Consider the following 27,392-nt stretch of genomic DNA (forward strand, 5'->3'; position numbering starts at 1 on the left):
GGCGGGTCAATGTACTAAATTCTACCTAATACCTACCTATACCAACGCTTAAAAGCAGTAATGCGTTCAAAATAGCTAACGCTGATTTTATTATTTCAAATCATACAGTGAACAGCATAAATCTATTTCATCATTCATCAATACGCCATAAATTACATTAACTCCTAATAATGTGTGACTGATCCAGACCCGGTAACAAGGGATTTCAAATTGAGCTTGCATAACCTATCCGTGTTCGGATTTGACCGTATATTCCCAATGCCGCGCGTGCGCGGGCTTGCTATGTTACAACTTATGCTTAAGGTATAACCTTATATACCTTAAGCATAAGTTGTAACATAATATAACCTTATATACCTTAAGCATAAGTTGTAACATAATATAACCTTATATACCTTAAGCATAAGTTGTAACATAGCAAGCCCGCGCACGCGCGGCATTGGGAATATACGGTCAAATCCGAACACGGATAGGTTATGCAAGCGCAATTTGAAATCCCTTGTTACCGGGTCTGGATCAGTCACTCACATTATACAGTGAGTTCATGTCATGAACGCAGCTCGCTGAGCACTGAACGCGTGCGTGACGGGGATCGCGGATATCATTGTTATTATATTGTTATATGTTATTTTTAACAACAAATAATAATCATTCGATAACATTATGCATTTTTAGAAGCAATTTTCATGTTTTTAGTTTTTTTTTCAAAAATTTGTTTTATCAGGAAAGAAAAGTTGTTTTATCAGGTTTCAAATAGATCAATGTACTAGAAAAAGGCCTCAAGATTGTTCTTCATATTATTTAGCAATCGTATTATGATCTAAAAAGGCGATACGACTTTTCAAAGAATTTGCTTCACCTTAAGCGCAAAACAAAGTTATATTGATTCCTCTGAGCTTTTGACTCGTCAATGTTCACTAATTGCATAACTGAACCCGTTCGAACTAAACGTTTCTGGACAAAAACGTCGGACGTTACTTCAAAATTGCGGTCCGTTACGACCTTTAGTGCATTGAGAAATATATTAACGTATCTCAGATAGTTGACAGTACGCCAAGCGAGGTGAAATTGGAACAATCGCTTCAATAATGCCGTGAATCTAGGTTAAATATACCACGATATTATGAATATCTCTCATTGTTAACAGAAAAACGGCAGTAGAGTATAATAAGAAGAAAAATAAGAAAATAATAAATGAAATAAATAAGACAAGGAAAGAAGTGATTAATCAATAAGGGATAAGGGCAAGCGTTTTGTGTTCCTGCGGGGTAAGTCTGGCTGGCTGCACATTTGGGGCTGTTTACAAAGTGATTATAGTTTATTGCGAGTTTATACATGTGCCACTAACCACTAAACGCAAATACTTACAAAGTAGTTACTAGCAAACAGGCGAGATGTTCAGAATAATTTTTGCATTTCACAATATTTACTCTGTAATGTGGTAAAAACTGCCAGTTTCGCTTTAGATTGAATTGAATTAATTTTGAATTGATTTCAACTGGCAGTCTGTGTTAAATGACTTATCTTTCCTAATAAAATATACGATAGTGAGATCCGGGGTTTTTCGTACAAAAACACTATGGTCAGAACATATCTGCCATTAAGCAGTTTGCATTATGAACCCTGTTCTTATCTTTTAAATTCTGCAGAAACCGTACTAACAAAACCTAGCTCGTGTAAAATTAAATTTCACACACGTACCATATTCAGGCGGTAAATTGAAATTTCTATTTGTATTCAATTGTGTGGTTAGTAAACAACCGTGTGCCGGTAAAGTTGACTGTAATATCACACGTACTGCGTCTGTGCTGAAGCAATTTTAATAATTTGTAAGTTTTGTAACTTTACAAAATGCATCGAATACAACCCTCATCTCAGTTGTTGTTTTAGGTGTAAGTACATTCAGCATAAATAGTAGCGGATGAAATAACGCTCCGAAAGTATATGATATCCTGGAATTATTTTATTTTGCGATTATAGTAATAAGGACAGTTAATCATTAATTATTGTATTTGTATAATTTTATATGTATAGTCTTTAAAAAAGGTAAATTTAAGCATATAACTACGTTAAACTTTCCTCGTAAAACATCATCAGCACTACTCGTACCTTCAAAGTAAATACTGTACAAGCAATTATCAGGCCAATTAACCAAATTTACGATCCGGAATCTTATATGTCATATTACATAAATTACGCTTATCTAGTTTTGTACCGAGCCACAAAATCTCATTCAATTTTATATCTTACCAGAGCATAAAATAGGTATAAATTATTATACATGCACAATATTAATTGCAAATGCAATTTGTTTTCATTTCTTAAATTTCATTTCTGGCCGGTTGCCAAATGATCGACACGTTTTGGACCGGTGCCAGATGGCTCGACGAAAAAAAAGAAGTAAATGGTAAATGTCAAATGTCTTATTTGCGTAATTTATTTACTGATAATGCTTTTTGTACACTGTCTTTTTTGTAATTAGTTTTGTCAGTGGGTCGTAAGAAATTTCGGTATTCTAAAAGAGAAATGTACCTTTTTTTAAAAGGAAAGGGCACGACGTCAAGTGACCACTTGTCCATACAAACGTAGTCACCATTTTTCTCTCTAGATATTAACATTATAGAAAACATTTTTACGCAATTTGATGTACCTACTATGGCCCTTCTTAAGGGACTACGTTTGTTCTTCGAATACCGCGATAGTTACTCGTGAAATAAAACAAATTTAACGGATTATTTTGTGTCTCCTGCTGACAACAAACGCTGTAAATGGTATATTATACGTTAAAATAGTTTTATTTCATGAGAAATGTCTTTAGTTTATTTTATAATGAAATGAGCAGTATTAATAAATCACAAGCAAAGCATTTGAAATTTAAAACAATGTCTACTGACACTAATCTAAAAGTGCGGATACATCGTAATTCAACAGCGAGGTGGCATTATAGGCCTACGATCATTATTGTCACACAAATCAAGCTCAAACATACCTTATGTTCATAGTATCAAGGTCCTGGAATATAACATGATTGAGTCAGTCAGTATCTGATAGCCGCTCGTAAGTTCTAAAGTCTGGCCTATTTTCAGGAGTTTCATAAATTCGTATTAATATAGTTCCAATAGGTAGTATTTTATTTACATCATCATAGAAAATAAACTAAAATTACAGATGTAGTGTATAATTGTTTTCCATCGTAGTTTCTCGGCGACGTTCGTATTTATCATGCTACTTCAGTCAACCTTAGTACTTTTTGTACCGAGACTGACTGAAATAGCAAGACACGTTCGTACGTTTCCGTAAAAATACGATGGAAAATAATTATGCACTACATCTGTAACTTTTGTTTGTCTTTGTTGAATATAAGAAAGGGTAGTGAAAATTAGTTAGTTTATCTTGGGTCAAATGGATGGCAAGCGCGGGCGAAGAAAAGCACCCACGAGATGGTCTGATGGTGTGAAGAGGGTGGTTGGCGGCAACATGCAGTGCGTGACTCATGTGGCTAATGACCGCACACTATGGAGACGAAGCATACATGGTCGCGATCCTCAGCAATGAGGGACCGAGGAAGAAGAAGAAGTGAAAATTAGAGACAAATAAATCATAAAAACTGGTAGTTCCCATACAAAGCAATTTTATCTTTACTGTAAGTGACCAGACGTTTAAAGGATTTCAGTTTCAAGCATTTTGTAAGTTGTTTTGACTTTTTCTAACGCTTTTACAGTAACAATGAATATAGTATGAATGAACTTAGAATAAATTTAAAAGTGGAAAAATTACTACCTTGGGTGAGACTTGAACTCACGCCCTCTGGATCGATACTCCAGCGCTCTGCCAACTGAGCCACCAAGACCTCATCCATAGTCAGCAAATAATAATAATTTATTCTAAGCTTAATAGCATCGATCGCAGACGTTTCTGCTTGTTAAAAATTAATTTAACAATACTAGTGTCGTTATAGTGCTAATCCTCTGCAGGAAAGCTTCATACAAAATGTTTGCACACCGTATCAAGGTTCGCCATAGCGCTTTTAGCCATCCCGGCCCTTCGGGTGATCTCATTTACTTATAGACATTTGCCATCCCCAGGTAAATTATACAGCATTATATTACGTCAACCTTACCTACACGCTTATTGTGCATCGCATCGTTTGCCAATTCGCTATAAATGATAATCTTCGAAAGATCCGAGTCAAAATCGATTAATATCCAACTGTTTATTGTCAAGCATGTAGGACGCAGCTGTTGGCAATATGTCCCTATCAGCTGCGATTATCGGACAATATAATGTAATTTTAACGATTAATTAATCGCAAAACATTAGTCAAGCTATTTTTGCGGGTTACAGCGAAGTCGTTGCTAGTCTTGAGTTTTTGCAAAAAAGTAGGTAAATAGTATTGGCTAGATATTTTCTTTGTAAGATCATAACATATGTACCTAATTATCAATTTTTGCAGTAGGTATGTAAAACCCTGCAGTCGGTCGTGCATATTGTATTAAAGTTTGATACGAGTATATTTCATTGTTCAGATAAATAACATTTTTGTAACATTTTTTTTTGTTATTTACCAACAAACCGTTAATTGTTTTATTCACTTGTATAGATTTGAAATTGGAGTTGAAACTTTAAACACGGTTCACGAAATATGTGACGTTTTCAACCAAAAGGTACCACATTGTCGGTTATCGATAAGGTTGATTTCAAATTCAAGCTATATAGAAATAGCGCCTTATTGACAAGCGACAATATACGATACGATATTAACATTTATATTAGAGGAATAGTAATGTGTCAAGCTACTACTCTTAAATTACTTTACCATTGTGACGTAGAGTAGCAAAGCTTAATTGTTACTAAAAAGATCTAGATTAAATATCAACGAAGGAAAATAATGGTCCGCTCTCGCTAACATCAAATCCATTGTTATTTATCTCATCAAACAAGTTACTCTAGAAAATTACAAGTCTGGCTCCTAGACATACACATTAATAATAACTACCGGGCCAATTCGAACAAAGATCTAGATATCAACTAGATATCCACAAGTTCTCTTAGTAGTAGTAGTGTTGCTCGCAGAACTGATGGCCGGTGGGGCCGGAAGGTTCTGGAGTGGCGTCCGCGTACCGGAAGACGAACTGCCGGTAGGCCTCCAACGAGATGGAGCGACGACCTGGTGAAGGTCGCGGGAATTCGGTGGATGCGAGCGGCACAGGATCGGTCGGAGTGGCGAGCCTTGGGGGAGGCCTATGTCCAGCAGTGGACGTCTATCGGCTGACATGATGATGATGATGATGATCCACTAGTTATGAAACAGAAACGATAACGAGATATTTAAGAAAGTCATGTCAAATTTGACATTTCCGCGATTCCGAATGTCCTCTTGAACGATCTCTTTAAGATTTGCTTTAGATATTAAGTATTTAGACATCCAATGGATATCTAATGGATATCCCAAAACGTCACAATAATCTTAGCGTGAAATGACAATTGGTTTCTCAAATCGAACTGCAAAAGATAACTAGTTGAGAACTAAACTATAACGTATCTATTAGATCTCGTATCGTTCCGGTATTACTTATCACGTTGTTCGAATTGACTGGTACGTCTTTATTTATTTTTCAACTTAGGTATTTATAATACATAGATATGAAATCCCGGGGTTACCAGATATATCCATACTAAGCTTACGCACCGAAGTCCTGCGAAATGGCACTAATCCGATATCTCCATATCAGTTATCTAGAACAAGGATCCAAGTCAAATGGCGTTCTAAAAGTTTTAATCCTGTGTCGAAGGATGGCATTTACTGTGACTACAAAATTTACTATGACAATAAATACTCAATTCTCTTTGCTAAAACCAAAGATAGATATAACTCCGTAATAGATGGATACAGTCTAAGGAAAAAACGTGCCTCGAAAATCAAGAAAATTTGATTCTCGCTCAGAGGGCGCTACTAGTTTTGGCCTACAGTCGTATAGATGGCGTTGAGGGTTTCGTTTGTTATTTAACAATTTTAACGCATATCAGTGAAAGAACATGGGTCAAAATCATAAAAATTATTAATGCAAATAAAAAAAAACATTTATCTATATTTAAATACATTCTATCATATTTTTATAAATCTTCATTTTTAGTTTTAAAGTGTGTCGAGAGATGGCAGTGAATTTACTGGGGTTACAAAATTTACTATGACAGTACCGCTCTAGTATAAGTTACTCTATGCTAAAACGTTAATCTTCTATAGGTCCTTCATTAATACGGTTTATTGCGTTTTATCATATTACCTAAAATAATAAATCGAAAGAATCTTCAAAATCAAATGTTACTTTTTTCGATACGGCCACGTTTTATAAGAGGCTTTCTATGGCTTAACATCCATATTTTGTAAGAAAGAGAGGCAAACAGCGAGAATAAGTAGCGTAGGGATAAAAAAATTCGCCCTTCAATATCAGAATATTCATAATTACCAGATGATTACGTATTCATTTATTCCTAACTATTAAATTCCTCGCGGAGACCGACTGTCTAAGAAATTGTATTTGTTGAATCAGGGAATAATAAATTTCAATTTAGGTCCTCCTAGGGAATCTTTTGAGATAATAATTCTGCTTTAGGACTTAAGTTGGCAAATTCTGTCTGTAAAATACGTGAATATTGTGTAAAGGTATGTTCAGGTTTGTTCGTCTGAGAAATTTACGTACGTCAGATTCGCCATCAGATATATCTGAGCGGTCAAGGCTTTCACAAATATCTGAACACGCCTCTATTGTCAAGGTGTTAGAATGCGTGTTCAGATATTATGAACACCTCGGGCGCTCCGATATATCTGATGGTGACTGTACTTGTCGGCCGGATTCAAACTAAGATACTACATGGATCGGATATGTCAGTCAAAAGTGACTTTTGACACTGTCATATCCGATCCATATCGTATCTTTAGCAAATTTTTGACGTATCAGGCGTAAGTTCGAATCAGGCCGAGGGTTCTATAAAATTCAAAAAAATATACAAAACCAATGAAATATTATCACTATTTTTTTTAATGAGCATAACAGTTGATATTTTCACTTATGAGCAAATTACCTACCCCAAGGATCTTCACAACGACCACTATACGCTACTTATTAAAACATAATTTTATCGCGTCTATCGCGGGAAACGCTGGAAATAAAGGTAACAAACTTAATTCGTGATAGACCCCATAAAATGTGACGTTTTCAACCAAAAGGTATCACATTGTCGCTTGTCGATAAGGTTGATTTCAAGTTGAAGCTATATGGAAATAGTGCCTTATTGACAACCGACAATAAGTACCCTTTTAGATGGCACAAATTATGTTTTAATAAGTACGTGTTAAAAACGCTAGTTTTAAATGCTAATGCTGCTAAAAGTGTATAATATGCCTATGTTCAAAGTGTACTAACTTATGCGATTACCATCTGGGGAAATGCAGTAGATGTAAACCGGGTATTGATTCTACAAAAACGCTCGATTAGAATAATATGCGGGGTTAATTGGCGCACATCTGCGAGGTCCTACTTTGTTAAGCTAGAACTGATGACGGTCATATCATTGTTTATATACAACTCTGTGTTAGAAAGTCACAAGAAAGCAAGCACTCTACTTAAGCGTTCGGATTGCCACAATTATAATACAAGGAACAAAAGCAAACTAATACTTCCATCACTAAGATTAAAAAAGTGTCAAAAATAGGGATTTTTTAAAAATAAAGTTTTTCAATAAACTGCCCACAGATGTCACGGATTTACCTTTTAATTTATTTAAAAACACAGTCAAGACATTTTTCCAAAACCATGCCTTCTATTCGATTACTGAATATTTATCATTAAAACATATTTTAATTGACGCAAACTGTAAATCTTAGATTTCAATTATTATTAAGCGTATTTACCTTGTGTAAATCCATAATGCTCTCTCTATAAGTATAATATTGTATGAAATTTTGACTTACCATGTAATGATCATATTACGTTATGGTTAATGAATAAACTAAACTAAACTAAACTTTACGCTGCTGTAGATCAACTGTTTTTTTGCATTTGAATGCCGGTCTAGGATTCACATAAAGGTGACGTTCGGATAGCAGCTGCTTTACTGTTGCCACATTACTATACTGCGGCCTTGACGAGGGCGCTATATCTGTCAATTTGCTTGATATATGAGGGACATTTGCTGCCGCATTACTGCCGCAATCATGACATCAACATCAACATCAACATCAAACATTTATTCAGCAAATAGGCCACAGGGGCACTTTTACATGTCAATTTTTACAAACAATAAAATTAACCCAAAATTACAAAAAAACAATTACATAAATATAAATGTTAAATTACACAAGAAAAAAAAAAAAAAAACTACAAATAACAGAAGTACTAAAAATGTTTAGATATGTAAAAGTCTCTAGGTGTCAGAGATAAAATGTATATAATAATAAAAAAGATCATCAAATTATCCAGAGATGTAAAGGGTCTCCGAGACTTGAATTGTTTTATAATTAATAAAAAGACAAAATATTAAATCAGACAAACAGACAAGAACCGAATGACGTTCAATCAGTCACTCATTTTATCAAATAAATTGACAGATACAGCGTCCGCAATAGTAATGAATGCAGCTACATTTGATTACCATGCGTCACATTTAAAGCTATTTAAAAATATATAATATACATATAGAAATAACCATTTAATATACATAAAATGATAAATTATTACCGAACCAGGGACTGAAGTGGCACTTACCTGAAAGAGAATAAAAACATTATTACATAGTAAGGGTTTGAAAGGATAATAAAGTTATATTTCCATCAGGCAACGCCAAGTTATTTAGTTTGTAATTATTTTGATATTAAATTAGAAAATAAATGTCATAACCGTTGTTCAATTCTATTTAATCTTTAATTGAATTATATTCCATTGTATTGACCAAATCTGATTAAATAATATAATAATTGTAATTTTATTAATTTTATATGTATATTTTTACACACATTTATGAATTATTTTTATTAATGACATGCTTTCATGTTTCAATTAATTTAGGTACATGCAACTCGTACTAGCATAGTTAACAAATTAAAGTTAATATTAATAGAAAAGAAAATCTAATCCATATCGTTTCTAGACCTAACACCTGACGTATCTTAAAATTCGAATCGGGATGTAAGGCTTTGGTCACACTGACGTGAATCCGCGCGCCGCTCCTATGTAGGAGTGAGACAGCTATGTGTGCATATATAGCGATGTCCCGTTTGCACATCAGAGCGGCGCGCGGATCCGCGTAAGTACATAATAAACTTCATAAACTTAAAACTAAACGTTATTTAGACGACAGAGCGGCGTGGCTCCGTTGAAACGTCAAAGGGCCTACGGCGAACCACGTTCGACGTGTTGCCTCTCTGTCGCACTTGTAAATTCGTACGTAAGTGTGACAGGGAGGCAACACGTCGAACGTGGTTCACGATAGGCTCTCTGCTCTCAAGTCGGATTCGGCAATTTGCCCCGCAACATCCGAAACACGACACATTACGTTTCAAATTTTATCCTACATCTGCCTCTCTCAACTGTGGTAATTACGTAACAATTCTAAATGCAGAGCATTGTCAACCCGCTTGGCACGAGTTTGGTAACGCCCAAGACAATTGGCCATCGGTGGGTGTGTCCACGCCTACTGTTGCCCGCTGAATTAGGGGCAATACCGGACAGTTAAAGAATTAAGAGGCGCGTAAGTTAGACGTTGAATTACTTTTTTATTTGTATGTATATTAAATTATTTGTTTTCTGATGATTAGTTTGAATCTTGGTTAGCCCTTTAATTTGTGTAGCTAATGCTAATGAGGAGCACATTATATTTTATCCGTATCGTTGTGTAATCCTCACTAAAGGATATAACGGATTTATTAGCATATTTATATTAAAAAAAACCGTAATATTTATTTAAAATACCTTGACTCCATTGTGTTTATTTGTTTACCATTGCACTTATCGAAACAAAGTTTGTTCACAATTCTTTTAGACATAAAAAGATATTTTGGCCCTGATACCTATGTAACCCGTCTGGCAACAGGTTGGCGTTGTGCCAGATGCAGGGTTAACAAAGAGTGTGCATTAGGACACTCCAAGTAAGGGTTAAGACCGTTTAAGACGATATTAGCTTAGAGCGCTTGTAGTTTAAGGTGGTAAGGCCTGGGTCAACGGTTGACAGTATAATGTATTTATGGGACGACAGCTACATTAGAATAGAAGCATAGACCATTCTTTAGAAGAATAGGTATTTTAAAGCCTGTATTGTACTTATAACACTTTAATCTCTCGCGTTTTGTACACAACGTATTTAATGATATTTGCTTGGAACGTCAGTCATCTGTGACCACAGCTGTTGGAAACGTCGGATTTAAGGTAAAATCGGTTTAATCGGGGTACCTAGAGCCGTCAATATCATTAAATACCTGTATTGTGGTACTTATTGTAGCTTCTTATATAATTTTCTATACTACATCGTTATTTTATTTACACAATTGCGAAAGTGAAATTGAAACCGAAAATTAAATTTCGTTATAAAAGGTTGAGATAGCTACTTACTTTTAAGTTTTAAGTTTGTATGAATAATTGTCAGTGTCAAAAAGGAAATCCTTAATAATTTTCTCCTATTTAGTTAATCATTACACCATAAAGGGCTTACCGTTTAAACTTAATTTGAAAATTTTCCATGTTCCATAATTTCGTAATACTCCAAAATGGCCGTCAAAAGATGGCGGCTGTTAGGTGTCCATTTAATTGACGTGGTCGCAAATAAATTGCCGGAATTTTCCTGATTGATTTCCTTTGCTTTAGCAGATTGGTTCTGTTAATCAATTCGAGCAAGTCGTCCTAATATTAATTTGGAAGTGTTTTGGCGATAGGAAAAGCAGGTGTTACAGCGCCGACGATTGAATAATAAAAAAGTCACAAAACGCTCTAACACAAATGGCAACACATAGGAAATTGCGATTTTGTCGGTGAAATGTTGCGTTTATGTATATTGTTCCCGTACAATATTTTTTTAAATAAAATGTTAGGAATCGAATGGTAGGTACCGTTGTTTTTTCGACACAGAGGTCTTGTATTTTTTTATTATTCCCATATATTTTTTTAATTTCCAATTTATTGTGATAAATTGCTCATTTTCTATCTATTTAACTAGATTTAGTTATAAAATTCAACATGTGTCAAGTACCCTATTGTAGGTCTACATCTACACAATTCTTCTGCAGAAGTACCAGGGGGCCTAGCCAAGATAACAATCGTTGATAGAAAATGCCAATATAAACTTATGGGAATAGTCACGTGACTTTTCGTAGCATCTGTCATCCCGATACGAGTACTTTTTAGGGTTCCGTACCCAAAGGGTAAAAACGGGACCCCATTACTAAGACTCCGCTGTCTGTCTATTCGTCTGTCACCAGGCTGTATCTCATGAACCGTGATAGCTAGACAGCTGAGATTTTCACAGATGATGTATTTCTGTTGCCGCTATAACAACAAATACTAAAAACAGAATAAAATAAATATTTAAGTGGGGCTCCCATACAACAAACGTGTTTTTTTGCCGTTTTTGAGCCTAATGGTACGGAACCCTTCGTGCGCGAGTCCGTCTCCCACTTGACCGGTTTTTTCTTTTCGTTTATCATCTTTACTGGGCCCCCTGACCACCCTGTGTAAAAACAAAGTGGGTAATTCCTTAAGCAAGAAAATAGTCGATACCTAGACGTTTTCCGGTCGCTAGTCAGACAATTGCCTAAAGGGGAAATGTAACGAAAGTAATTATTTTGACGAATTACTTTCGTCGATAGGAAGTTACCTAACTTGTGTACAATTTTTACTTTACTTAGTAAGATTTCTCCTAATTTGCTCAAGTGTTCTATAAATGGGTGTAATATTTACTTGAGGTGCATTGTAGTAACATAAAAATCGGGGTAATTATGAATATGACTAACCAGTCATATTCATAATTACCCCGATTTTTAAACCAGACGCATTTTATACTTTAGCAACACATACGCTGCCAGGCATCATGCATATATATATAGTATACTATATAACATTTAAAACTTTTGCGCTTTGAACACATATTAAGTTAAAGCCAAGGGATCTATCTTCGGATGTGTGCGTGGAGTATTGCGTGTCGGACTATTGACAATAATTAACATTTATGTGTAGTAGATGATTTGAAAATGTGTTGTCGCCCCAAAACTTTTTCATACACTTTTCGTCGGGTAGTCACACAAATCTCTGTTTTGACATTTTGCTGGGAAGCCAAGCAATGTCATGGCCAGGACGTTAGATTAGCAAAAAAAAAGACTCATGAGTTCACGTCTCGTAGCTCAATAGTAATGATTTTTTTCAGAAAATTCAGATTACGGTCTATGGTAAAGTAGCCACTGTGTTACGTTGCCAATTTAAGGGTTAACCTGTTAGATCCAGTCTTTTGTAGAGACTTCTTTCGTAAAGAGTCCTTATTTACATTAAAAAATGTATTGTCTTCACAAAACATTCTTGAGTTAGATACACAAATCATACACTAATTTAGATGAAAGCTATAAAATTGACGGAGTCTTTATTCGGAGGCTCGAGTCCTTCTGAGTTGAGCTAAAAAAGACAACAAACGACTCAACTCGGGACTCACTTTAGAAAACACTGATTAATACTAACTAATGTAAGTTAAAACTAATATAAAATAACATGTAAGCACTAACTAACTAACTAACACATATAATTGCTTGCTTTGGATGGCATTCTTATGCAATACCTACCACTCATGTACTCTTTGTAACTATGTTGAATGTTGTCTGTTTAGTGTGCCTTTTAAATAAAATAAAAATAAAATAAAATAATTAAGGCTACGCTTAGTTAAAATAATCTTAAAATATAGAGATTGTAACTGCGTTAAGACGAATGTTTGTACCTAACCTCTTATGAAATAAACAGTTTAATTTTTTTTTTAACATAAGACTGAAGATTTTTAAGCCCATTCTCGTAAAAACGAATCGATTTCTTCAAATTTAGACTCAAAAATCTCGAGTTCACACCAACACTACTGTATAGCCCTTTCTGTGTAGCAAACACTAGTTACACATGGGTCCACATATCTCAATCCAACCAGTGTAAGTGTCAGATCGAGGTCCGTGAGAAGTATGGGTAATAAGAGATCACATATTGCTGGTTCCAGGTGAATAGTATAAGCGATGGGGACAAATGATTTGATACAGAGATAGACCCATAGACTCCGAACTCCGATTTAGATCACGTTTATCAAACATAACGTGATTTTTTTTTTCTATAAATAGCCGATCCAGTCAGAACAACCGGTAAAATTGGTTATAGTGAATAGGATTCCTAAAATTTCTATCGATATTTGTATTTCCTGGACCAATGTGGATATAAAGTGTAAAAACCCGAGCGGCGGCAAGCCGCGGTCGCAAGTTTCGCGAGGCGCACCATATCTTTTGTTTCGTTCTAATTTCCTGACTTTTCGGCTCTTAATTTAAGTTGGCAAGTGATCTGTGACCTGATACCATCATCTAATCAAAGACACAAAAGGAGTTATGAGTAACGAGTGACTTGCAAACTGTGCTTGTATGTGTGACTTGTGTGAAGTTAATTTGCAGAATCCACATGTGAGTGTAAGGTTGACTTGCAAAGTTTGTGTGTGTGAGATCTCGTTAGGGATCTTTGTGGGTCTAATGTGATTTGAAGGCGTATTCTGAGCATAATAACAGGTTATGAATTTGTTATGAATATGATTTGTCAGTGTCAAAAGTGAGGTTTCTGGTTGAAAAACAGACACTAACGTACGATATTCATTCATTCATTTTTGTTATTTTATAATAATATATATGCTAGTTTTAAGGTATTTATCTATGGGCCAATAGTTGCTAAAGAATTTCATTTCATTTTATAACCTGTTATTACAATCCGAATAAACCTCATAAAAATAGTATCCGCTTTGATATTTGGCTAACTCTTTATTTTTGAGACTGAAAGTGCGTTGTTTCAACGAGAGTGTTCATCACACTAAGGGAGACCGAGGTTTGTTGTGACAGAGGAGAGTTGTGGCATTGTCGATTATTTGAAACCTCTGTCACGTTACTCCCTCCTCCACGTATATTGGAGGAGTGAGTAACGGAGCTGGGAGTGAGGAGGTAGAAAGGAAAGGATAGATATAACAGGGGTAGGTTCTTTATTTATCGGCTTTTGTCTAAATATGACACGCTAACAGATGGTTTTATTACAAAAAGAATAAATACGATTATAGTCGCGCTAGTAGCACGCGCAAGGCAGGAGCACGCACACGGATAGGCGCGCTGATAGCACGCGCAAGGTGAGGCGCGCTGGTAGCACGCGCACAGTAAGGCGCGCAGATAGCACGCGCAAAGGTAAGGCGCGCAGATAGCACGCGCAAAGGTAAGGCGCGCAGATAGCACGCGCAAGGTGAGGCGCGCTGGTAGCACGCGCACAGTAAGGCGCGCAGATAGTACGCGCAAAGGCGCGCAGATAGCACGCGCAAAGGTAAGGCGCGCAGATAGCACGCGCAAGGTAAGGCTCGCTGGGTAAGGCGCGCTGATAGCGCGCGCACGGTAAGGCGCGCTGGGTAAGGCGCGCTGATAGCACGCTCTTCGAAGAGGCGAGGCGCGGTGACAGCACGCGCCTGTTGAGGTGAGGCGCGCCGATAGCGGGCGAGGCGCGGTGACAGCACGCGCCTGTTGAGGCGAGGCGCGCCGATAGCGCGCGCCTAGGAGACGAGGCGCTCCGTTAGAGCAACCGCAAAGCACCACCGGACTTGGGCGCGTGCAGAGAGAGCGCCAGACTTCGCCAGGAACACAGGTACTTTTTAAGGAGCGCGAGCGAGGGTTTCTTGATGGTGCGGGGCCTGGCTTGGCCCCGCACGGACCCTTATAACTGACGTTCCTTTGTTGGGAACTAGAAGCAAACTAAATTCAGACGTCCGCTGGGCCGCTTATATAGCTAGCGATAACATTTTCTAGAATTCTACATTATCTTATAATTATTTTTGAAAATATTTGTTCACCAGTAACAATTTTTAGATAAAATTTAGAACAAACTACTTGAAAACTATACGACCTAAACTTAATGCTAAAGAATTAAGAGTAAATTAATAGTTTGACGGATTATGTCAAAACAAAGAAACAAATATGTCAATGGAAAATTTATAGTGAATTTTAGGTCGATTAGCTTCGAAATTATAATAAAAACATGAAGTGATTAGAAAAACAGCAAGGTAAGTAACCGGACGGGTCAGGGCCGTAATAGGGTAGAAGGAGTTTAGGGAGAATTTAGAAATGGTAGCCAGAAAGTAAACATTTTAAATCAAAAGTTTCAGGGAGTAATTTGGAAGACGAGAATCAGACAGGAAGAGAAGGCTAAAGCGTTAAGGAAGTATAACCGATTGGAGAATCCAGAGGATCAGCCCGTGGGAGTAAGGACTGGGAGTTAGGACCCAGGTATGAGATGCTACACCTCTTAACTGTTAGCGAGCTCGCAACAGTGCGCGTTTGTTAGCTAGTAACTTGCAACTAACAAACGCGCGCTATTGCAAGCTCGATAATAAGTTGCCAGATTCCGAAAAATCGACAATGTCACAACTCTCCTCTGTCACAACTCACCTCGGTCTCCCCTTACACGCAGTTTGCTCTTACACGCAGGCATACAGGGAGTAAAATCTTTCTTCTAAAAAGAATTAGTACAAGTATTGTTAAACAAGAGACGCTTTCCAGATAGATTTTCGTACATTGACCCGCCTATTGCTATCTTTATTCCAAGCGCCTTTATTGCTTTATGTGTTACTTTTACAATTTAGAGTAGTTTAAATTATTCAAATTTACTATACAACTGAGAGAAATATCAAAGTATTTATATATATTCCGAAATATATTTCACCGAACGCCTTAAGGTAATAAATTTCCTCTTATATCTGCAGTTTACGAGAAAAAAGCTCATGGAGTGCAGTACCTAGTAGAATGTAAGTATTATTTAAATTGCTTCTATTTCAAAATAATTTTAATCTAGACACGTCCGTTAGCTGTCTTACTGACGCTAATACTTTCATGATAATGCTAAATATGAAAAATGACATTTGATATTTACCAGCTTTTCGGTATCGGAAAACATCGTGAGGAAACCGGACTAATCCCAATAAGGCCTAGTTTCCCCTCCGGGTTGGAAGGTCAGATGGCAGTCGCTTTCGTAAAAACTAGTGCCTAACGTAAATTCTCAGGATTAGTTGTCAAGCGGACCACAGGCTCCCATGAGCCGTGGCAAAATGCCGGGAAAACGCGAGGAAGAAGAAAATGCTAAATATGAAAAAACATGACCTCCTTTTTAAGCTTCATAGAGGCCGCTAGCGGAAACACGAATTAGGTACAGTCGAAGGCAAAAATATCGATCCAGACAAATGGCTCAAACATATGTGAACACGACTTTATTGCCTAAAGTGTAAGAGCGTACACATATTTTTGAAACTTTGGGAATATATATATATATATTTATGCCCTTTGACTGTACCAAAACGTAAAGATAGCGGACAGGAAAATAGAAAAAGCTGTATTCAGATGCGGTGGGTGTTTTAGAATACATTGTTAGAAGAGCAAATAAATTAGGCCTGACCCATGAACAAATATCTGTGCTCATTACACAAATAAATGCCCTTACCGGCATTTGAACCCACGACCATGCTTCCAGGGCCACAACCAACTAGGCCAGACCGGTCGTAATATTATGTCTCAAATATCTGGGAGACCGAGCTTTGCTCGGAAAACATATAGAAACTCAAAAATGCGCGTTTTCCCAGAGATTAGACCAAGCTAGATCGATTTTTCGCCCCCAAAAACCCCCATATAGCAAATTTCATCGAAATCGTTAATGCTGTTTCTGATGTCCCCGTAATCACTACATGGTATAAAACAAAGTCGCTTCCTGCTGTCTGTCTTTCCCTATGTATGCTTAGATCTTTAAAACTACGGAACGGATTTTGATGCGGTTTTTTTAGTCGATAAAGTGATTCAATAGGAAGGTTTATATGTATAATATTACATCAGCATTGCACCCGTGCGAAGCCGGGGCGGATCGCTAGTATATAAACATATAATAATTGCTCGTTTTAATGTATAAGATTCAATACTACCAATGACACTTGACACCACTATGATTTTGGTCGAACTTATGATATTTGACAAAAAATCTAGTGTATTGTAGATCTGTGTTGATATATAACGTATATCCGCCTCACAGCCGCCAAACACTCACAAAAGATATGTATGAAAGGAGTCCGAATGTATCTTCAAGTTTCCGCAAGTATTCAAAAGAGCTATCCACTCAGTATACTATTATGTTTGTTGCGTCCATTTGAACACTGAATAATAGAAATGGAAAAGATCGTCGGTGAAATGTCGACGAAGGCTTTAGTTGCGATGACCTTGTAAGAATATGAGGATGTACTGTTATTAATAATCAAACCGATGAGCGATTGGTTGAATTTTGGACAAATAATTTTATCTTGCATGGCTTACCGTCTCAGCTTCTCGTGCCAACGTTAGCGTCGGCGTGATCACTGTCATAGTTTATCTTACATCTTAATTTTTTCTTGGAAAAAGGTAGGCATTTGACCAGAATTTCACCTGATAGTACCTAATAGGCGCCGATGCAGTCTAGGATGGGGCATGCTTACCTAAAAGATGTCTATCCAATCTCGATTTAAAAAGTTCCAAGTTATAGTGGGCTAGGAATAGACTTGCGGGAATTGAATCTGGATGCATAGCGTTTAGTGCAAATCGGTGGCAGAGTAACAACGTAAGGGTGAAACGCAAGTCCGCGTCTAGTCCCACGGTGGCAGAACAGATGGAACAGTAATTTAGACAACTTTCAATCATTTATCAAACACTTAATCGTTGAAATGTTATTAGTGCATAATCTTCGGTAACCGCTTATCATCAGGCAGGATGTAGCTTATCAACGACGTGAATAAAAAAAAACCGGCCAAGTGCGAGTCGGACTCGCGCACCGAGGGTTCCGTATTTTTTTAGTATTTGTTGTTATAGCGGCAACAGAAATACATCATCTGTGAAAATTTCAACTGTCTAGCTATCACGGTTCATGAGATACAGCCTGGTGAGTCTTAGTAATAGGGTCCCGTTTTTACCCTTTGGGTACGGAACCCTAAAAAACAGTTTAGAATATTGACGTCGCCGAATCACTCAAAACCGTTAATCGATTTCAAATCTTCTAGAGCAATAACCGCCAACCCTTCCGCATCTCAGCAGCCATCGCAGATGGCTTTGTTAGATTTATGCCGTACGTGTGTGAATTTCTGAAGACCACGCACAATATAACTCTTGTAAGCAGTATTTTGATCAGCGTGGAATCGCTGATACGGCTAGTGTTGGTTGAAGACTCGAGTCCTCTGTTTTAAGAGCGTTTCTTTTTTTTGAAATTTTTATGTAACCATTTTATTTTTTCTACTCAGAATCACTAGCTCTTTCGATTCTAATGGAATAAAAAAATATCCCAAGGTTTTTTTTCCTATTGTGTTACCATTTCCCCATATATACTTTGTATGGCGGTAACAAACAGGAAAATTTGAAAAATGTATGGAAATTTTGGGACACTTTTTTTGTCCTATAAGGATGAAAAGGGCTCGTGATCCTGACTAGAAATAACACAAAAGTGGCAAAAAAGGTCACATAAAAAAATGGCAAAAAAAAGAAACGCTCTTAAGACTCGACTCAGTATTTTAGACTCTTATATTTAAGTCGAAATTCCAGTATTTCTCAACTTTGTAAGACTGCGGGCTGCAGCTCTCGACGCGGGCGACGGCGGCGGCAGGGGAGGCGAGAAAATACCTTCGTTTTCGGCATTATTGTCAAATATTGTTTTGATGTTATATTTCATAATTATGACGTGAAGTTGAAGGTACTGTAAAAACATTATTTATGCCAGTATGCTAGATCCTGCCATCAGGGCCGAGGCTCAAATGGACAACGCTGGTTTACGTCTACCCCACACATTGTTATGTTTATGATTATTTCCAGCGCCTTGTTTATTTCCGTCTAACGATGAAGAAGGGTTAATGTTCAAGCGGAGTAAACACACTAACTCACAGGTACGAATTATGAAATGTGAGCGCGTTAGGACAAAATTTATTGTAATTTTTTGTTCATGTTGAGCTGTATAGCACCACCACTAGTTGTCCGGCATCACACGTTTTAACACCATGAACCCCTAGGCCACCTCGCCACGGCGGTACCCGTCCCGGTTACTAAGATGGCATATAGTCGAGAAATTAGGACGGGTACCGCCGTGGCGAGGTGGCCTAGGGGTTCATGGCGTTAGCCGTGATAGCTAAAGACGCCGGTTCGAATCCGGCTTTCACCACTGGAGGGCTTCGTCACTTTTTCTTTAATATATGACATCTATTACAGTTTTTAATTTATATATAGTAGTGTGACCACTTAAAAAACGCAAATCAAAATATTTAATAAAATAATTTGATTTGTTTCCAAACTTGTACACATTTACTTGTTAGACTAGCAATGTACGGCGACATTGTCATTGTCAGGTAACAATTTTTATAAACAGTGGTAAAACAGGGGCCAGATCTCCAGAAAATAAGCTATAATTGTCGACACAAAACAAAACCTGCCAGTTTCTCGATCTGAAATCCAATTACATACTGTCAAAGGAGCGAATTGGAAGCTAAGTAGAATTCTGTAAACGTCTCTCACAGTAACAGGCTTTGGAGACTTCCTGCAGATTTTCTAGACCAATTTGTACGACCTAGGTATAAATGGCTTACTGACAGGACACTCAGGACAGGTATTGGTTGGAGAAAGTATATTTACTTAGACAGGAAAATATTGGAGCTGGATTGTTTTAGCTTTTGTCCTATTTAAGAGAGCTTAAAGCCGTAAAATAGAAAGGGAACAAAAGATATGACCCGCCGCGCGAAAGTAGTGAAGGAAGATTAGGCCGTAAATGTCAAAAATCTGGGCAGTAACTGGGCAAAATCGACTTCATTACTGCAAGAACTGTCAAAAAAGTCATTTTATTTAATTTTCAATTGAAACTTAGGTAATGAATTAATGCTTTCATTTTACATCGTCATCATTTGTGCCATTTTCATCCAAAAGGGTGCTCATTATCGGTTGTCAATAAGGCACTATTTCCATATAGCTTCAATTTGAAATCAACTTTATCGACAAGCGACAATGTGGTACCTTTTGGTTGGAAACGTCACATTTCATCCTTTTATGTGCTGATATTTCTCTTTAGATTTTAAGATAAGTCTTACGATTCATAAAGCGTTAAGCCGCTAGGATTGCAAATCAATACGTAAACAAACGTAAATACGTAATCACACACAAAAATATAAATCTACATTCACAGAAAAGCCAAAAATCCACCCCACACCCCACACTTTACACAGCCTCTATAAACACGCCTTTACAAAAATAATCTCTATTTAAACCCAAATCCCTCCAAATGTCTAGCAACGCCTTTGTTGACAAGGCGTCAGGCGAGATTTGAGGCCGAAACCTCATTAACTTGATTATATTCCTCCACGTATTATGGAAGTCTGGACATATTCACATCGCTGGTCAAGCGTTCGACTAAAGGTAACCAGCATAAATTCACTTCGAGATCTGTAAGGAATATACGGGATAAAAAAGATCTCTTGTAGACTGGTTCACTCTGGCTTGCGGTCTGTCATTGGAATGACCTGTAGACTAGACTATTCAAAACTTAGGCGTCCAAGCAACAACCTCCCCTATATCCTTAAAATTAAAGTCGGGATTACCTAAATCAAATTCCGATGTGTCTACATAGTTATGGAAAAAAGCGGCGTCTTGTTTGAATGCAGTGTAATTTATTTTTTAGGGCCCGCTGAAAGAATCCTTTGACTTTGAAGGCGCTTAGCGAGCCCGTAATGTTTGTTTTATATCCCATATAATTAATGAGTCTTGAACGCTGAAAGGCTTGACTTATAAAGTTTAGGTTTTCAGGAAAGTGTGTGGAAAATTAAATGTGCGGAAGATGTTTTACACATCTAGAACGGGTCTCTATTGTTTCCCATAAAGTTTTAAGTCATAATGTATTGTTTGTCCGCTTTTTCGTTAGTCATAATTTGGTTTCTCTCAGAAATGCGTATCTTTTTAGGATTGTCATAAAACAAACCTAACCTAACCTATCTATAGGATAAACCTTCCGAGAATCCTGAAAAGTTAACAGTTTCAGAATTATTATGACTAATGATAATCTGACAATATGACTCAATAATTATGAACATTGGAGCCTTATTCTAATAAACGACATCGGAAAGAGGCGTCCGTTAGTATTATTATTTGTGTATTAAAACATACTTCAAATATTATTTGCTCGTTGCATACATTAAATAGTCGTATATAACAAGAACGTTCTGAACGTTGTAGGTGCTGACTGACTTCATAGGGTTTATTATTCGTTTTAAGGGTAAGAACTAGAAGAAATTGGACACACTGGACAAAAGACCGATGACCATTTTATATTAAACAAATATTTATTTAAACATATTTAACTGTTGTATAAGTAGGTATTCTTCTTCTTCACGTGCCATCTCCGTCAAGGAGGTCGGCGACCTGACCTGGTCGGCGGCGGTGCTGACTGACTTCATAGGGATTATTATTCGTTTTAAGGGTAAGAACTAGAAGAAATTGGACACACTGGACAAAAGACCGATGACCATTTTATATTAAACAAATATTTATTTAAACATATTTAACTGTTGTATAAGTAGGTATTCTTCTTCTTCACGTGCCATCTCCGTCAAGGAGGTCGGCGACCTGACCTGGTCGGCGGCGGTGCTGACTGACTTCATAGGGTTTATTATTCGTTTTAAGGGTAAGAACTAGAAGAAATTGGACACACTGGACAAAAGACCGATGACCATTTTATATTAAACAAATATTTATTTAAACATATTTAACTGTTGTATAAGTAGGTATTCTTCTTCTTCACGTGCCATCTCCGTCCAGGAGGTCGGCGACCATATGTCTATATGTCTCTCTGTTCAGTCATGCGAATGAGTCCATCTATGCTCTTCACTTTTATGATGTGTGTGTGTGTGTGTGTGTGCGTGATGTGTGTACAAGTATTACAGCAACTTAAACAAGAACACTCCGAAAAATATATCGATTAATATACAAAAGAAATCACTGCGTGATATTTAGTGGACTTGGGTTGAATACATCTGCAAATGGGTTAATATCGCAGTCATAAAAGCACACCTGGATGCTTAAATGGTCTTTTTCCGAATTCTTTGCCGCAATATCTAAACTGTATTTAAGTTGTTTCAATTCATCTGTATCCCTTTTTGCTTCAATGAATAAACTGTATAAATTGTAACACTTTTCCATAAGCATAAAGATACTTTTGTCACTTATTGCTTGTGCTTCGTGTTCTATTTGGTCACGTTAGTCGCATATGTGAATATTTTCCAAACTAGGATATTTCGACAATGAATTGAAGATATTGATGTAATCTATGGCTCTTAAATTAATCTTTATATTCTTAAGCTTTGTCTCATGCAGGTTGGTAAATAAAGATAGTGTACCGAGGCACAGAGTGTCAGGATTTTAAATGAACACGTCAAGAGTGTGTAACTTTTTACATTGTAAAAAAATATGCCCAAAAAAGTCGTCTTTCAAAAGAAGATCCCTTACACTTAAAAATGTGATATTATTAAATAATCCACGTTCTATTTTTTGAATAATGGCCTGATTCCATTCTGCCAAATAGCCTCTTCCACGAACATTTGTCAGAGTAACATTTTCTGGAATATTATCTACAAATTCATCAAGAGTATCACCCGTATCTATGCAGTACCAATTGCTCGGTGCTTCAGTTAAGCTAGTTTTGGTTTTTGTACGCATGCAAAAGTTCCGTACTTTTTAGTATTTGTTGTTATAGCGGCAACAGATATACATCATCTGTGAATATTTCAACTGTCTAGCTATCACGGTTCGTGAGATACAGCCTGTTGACAGACAGACGGACAGACAGACGGACAGCGGAGTCTTAGTAATAGGTCCCGTTTTTACCCTTTGGATACGGAACCCTAAAAACTAGTTTTACCCCCAAAATTCAGCTACTTTCTCGTAACAAATCACCGCGCAACTTCTTTACTAATCGCCTGAGATATGATAACGACAATATACATACACACAAAGAGGATATAATAAGATAGAGCGGTACTGTCATAGTAAATTTTGTAACCACTGTAAATTCACTGCCATCTATCGACATACTTTAAAACTAAAAATGAAGATTTATAAAAATACGTTAAAATGTATTTAAATATGGATAAATGATTTTTTTATTTGCATTAATTATTTTTATATGATTTTGACCCATGTTCTTTAACGGATATGCGTTAAAATTATAAATAACAAACGAAACCGTCAACGCCCTCTATACGAGAGTAGTGCCAAAGCTAGTGGCGCCATCTGATCGAGAATCAAATTTTCGTGCTTTTCAGGCACGTTTTTTCCTTAGACTGTATCCATCTATTACGGAGTTATATCTATCTTTGATACACATAATGACAATATCTAATTGTAAATAAATCGAGGCCTAAACGTTGAATACTCAAGCCGTGTATGTGTGGTTTTTCTCTTATAATACCCTACTCGAAAGCCGAAGGGCTTCTCGATTCAGAGGAAATACTGGTGTCGCCTCAATAGAATCCGCACAGGCAATTGCAGGTGCAATTATGTGCGACACAAATGGGGATGGAACGAGATTCCATTGTGTGACTGCGGCCTTAAAGAACAAACTACGCAGCACATTGTTGATAGATGCCCAAAGACCCGGCACCCGGGTATGTCCTTAAACTACGTCCAAAAGAGAGGTATGGGCACTGTGAATGACATCTCGCTTTGTGTGGTAGGGCACAGCACAGCGGATGTCATTCCAGATCTAGAGCAGAGCCCAACTGGGTAAGTACCTCCACCTTACAGAAAACCGCAGCCAAATAACACTAGACCCTACTCATAGTGTTGTGTTCCTGCCAGTGAGTAATTAAGGTTGCCAGAGCTCAACGAGGGAGAGGAGTGTTAGGGTCGGCAACGCGCATGTAGCTCCTCTGGAGTTGCAGGCGTACATAGGCTACGGAGACTGCTTAATATCAGGCGGGCGGTATGCTTGTTTGCCACCGACGTAGTATAAAAAAAGAGGCGTTTCCAAGGTAGCCCGGAGGACTGACACCTGACGCGATCGGTTGGCTGCGTGGCCTAGATGTCGACTTATAATAAGTTATACTTTTAGTTATTAACATTGCCTACAATGTTACGCCATACCCTAAAATAAATAAATAATATTTTTTACATATGCTATTTAAATTACTACAGTAACAATTTTATGGCATGGAGCATAGCCAACAAAGCATTTATTATCAAACACGTACCAGCATTACGAGAGGCTGGTTACGTGAAAAATATAACGTCTCATAGCCGTTTAAACTGTATGAAACTGGGCAAATGTGCCGCGAATTTAAATGCTTCATAAAGTCAACTTTTTAAACTAGTTCACTGTAACATCCAAAAAACGCTATAATACCTATTATGTATAAGCTAACCGTAAGAAATGAAATCGCGTCTCCCTATTTAAAACGCGTTTTCACTAGGTTTTCGAAACGCCTTAGAGAAAACTAGTTTTATTTTAACTGGGATTTTTCTGTCAAAAATAGTTTTTTCAAATGGTGAAAAAAGTATTTACTGATTATTCAAAATTAATTTCAGTTAAAACTAGTTTTGATTAGGTAAAGCGCGTTTTCACTAGTTAAAACTAGTTTCCACGATATTCTGCCCGAGTCAAAAAATAGGTGCGACGACGAGCGAAGCGAAGAGTGTTAGAAAAAGCGTGAATAAGAGAGACTACTGCGATATTCAATTTTATGACATTTTCGGAAGAATGCGCTTTACACAAATTAAACTTCACATATGACAGCAACTTTTTCCTACCGAAAATCAGCTGTTATAAGTAAAAGTGCACTTTCTTTAGCCTCAGTTTTCTGCGGGCCTAGAATAATATTTCCCGGAGCCACGAAATCCAGAGCCGGCGGACCGGAAACGTGTTGCCAAGTCGGATGCGACGACAAACAACTTCCGGTGCCCGAGTACTCACACATACTTAGCTGCCGGTGGTCAAAAATGGAACTAATTTCCTGTCTTACTAAACTGTGTTTATGCATTTATATATAGTAGGTATACTGGAATGGTATAGCCACAGAATAAATAATAGTACTACCGTACAGAAAGGAAACTTCCTACAAATCCGAAGTTTGACAGCGGGTTAGGGTCGAATCATGCTGTCCCTTTCTAATATATGGCACTATCCCTTTCAGCTATTTAGGGTTGTCGAAATTCAAGTCATTATCTTATCTGTGGTCGTGCACGCAAAGGGACGTCATGATGTGCCAACCCTAATAATTCCTCGGAGCAATGCTGAGCCGAACGGAGCCGACTTTGCCCGAAGCTAGGAGTTTCGCATCCCTGGTATATAGTACGTATATTTACATAACAGACAACCAACATAACGAGTATAAACTGTTGAAGGTGTCACACAGTTATCATAGTTTATTTTTTAAGGAAAACACCTCTGAAAATAGTCAACGATTTCAAAAGCAACGAAACCTGTGTAGTCGGTATGCTATACTATTACTATTACTTGATCTGGGCTTCTGGAAACTGTTCATCGGTGGAGGTGGAGGTAAAATATGTCATGCGTAAAATTAAGTTAGTGACACGTTAAATGTCAATTTATTTTGCGTGTCATGATTGACTAATTATGAACACATTTTAATATCGTCCAATTCCCCTAAAAGTCCCAGTGACACGGCAGGCCAGTGCCCCGACTGCCGACATCAAAGATCGCGATTCGCACGCTCCGAAATAAATCTTCGAGACAAACCGGCGCACGCACAACCGGGACATTGTGACATGACAGCAAGCGGGCGACAAGGTGATAAGCGGAGCGGAAGTTGCAACACCGTCGACGAAGCGGACCCCAGGCTCCCATGAGCCGTGGCAAAAATGCCGAGACAACGCGAGGAAGAAGAAAGGCCAAGGCTGTCGCTTACAAGCTAAGCGGTTTTTTTAATGTTCAATATATTCATACTAAATCTTAAAGAAAATCTTGAAACACAAGATATATACTATTTAATAACAAAGAAGGCTTTCGAAATAATAGTACTTCCGTGCTATTAATTTCGTTTAAAATAAATCTTTGGGAGAAACCGACGCGCGCGCAACGGGGACATTGTGACATGACAGCGAGCGGGTGGCAAGGTGATAAGCGAAGCGGAAAAATAAACTTACATACTATTTAGCTTACTATTTGAGCTTACTGTCGGACTAGGTCGGTATGTGTAAGATTGTCCTATCATATTTAGATATTTTATAAACTTAACATTGTAATTATTTGACTGAATTTGTAAGTATCTTTCTTGACATTTTATCTGTTTGCATGTTTTTTTTTGTAATTTTCCTGACATTTATATATCTATTGTTCTAGGGTGTAAGTGAATTGGTGTAGTACTTTAAGCTTGCACTGTATTAAATAAACAATTGAAAATAGAGATAATTTTTTTAACTAATTTATTAAAAAGGCTTTCATATTTATAAATTGACACCTCGTTACTACGAATTTAGTTTGAAAAAGATCTTCGGAACAGACCGGCTGCGGCGCGTGCGCAACGGGGATATTGTGACATGACAGCGGGCGGGCGAGAAGGTGGGAAGCGGAGCGGTAATTGTTCTAATATTTTTGCGATAATATTTGCAACATGTTTATCGATTTCGTTAAGGAAGAATATTTTGTTAAGAAACAAAAGTATTTTTGTAATTTACCAAAAAAAGATATACCTACAGATAGCTGGACTTTTTATTAGGAGATTGAGTTGAGATATCATTTTACCGTCCATATAAAAACGCTTTACTTCACCCAACAAGTCCACCACCTAAGTTTATTCCCATACGTTTGGCAACGGCCAATAGACTAAATCCGGAACTATTCAACATCCAGATAAATGGTATTTCGCTGCACTGTTGCTTTACACAAAGCGAGAATTTTCGAATTTCGAATAAGCCGGCGGTTCTGAGAATTTCTGTTACGTCTGTGAATTTCATTACGTAAAACCGTAAGATTCTGACGTTATCCTCTGCGGACGTTTCAGTTATACACAATTACTTTAGTAATGTCCGACAGTAAGCCACAGAAGGCTTACAGCAAACTAATACTTGACAGTACTACAAAACTTATGACGTTTTATGACGATAATGATTA

At 37.3% G+C, this 27,392-nt stretch overlaps 1 protein-coding gene and 1 non-coding gene across 3 annotated transcripts in view; one reads left to right on the forward strand and one right to left on the reverse strand.

Moving 5' to 3' along the window:
• The window catches only part of LOC134740482 (pseudouridylate synthase RPUSD2-like), a 548,963-nt gene that overhangs the window by 321,151 nt on the left and 200,420 nt on the right, over window positions 1–27,392 (reverse strand). The gene's annotated exons all lie outside the window — the stretch shown is intronic.
• Window positions 19,376–19,448, forward strand: Trnas-uga (transfer RNA serine (anticodon UGA)). The gene has a single exon. It is a non-coding gene; the product is annotated as a tRNA-Ser (tRNA).

This window comes from Cydia strobilella, chromosome 4 (assembly GCF_947568885.1).
Source record: "Cydia strobilella chromosome 4, ilCydStro3.1, whole genome shotgun sequence".
Classification (NCBI taxonomy): domain Eukaryota; kingdom Metazoa; phylum Arthropoda; class Insecta; order Lepidoptera; family Tortricidae; genus Cydia; species Cydia strobilella.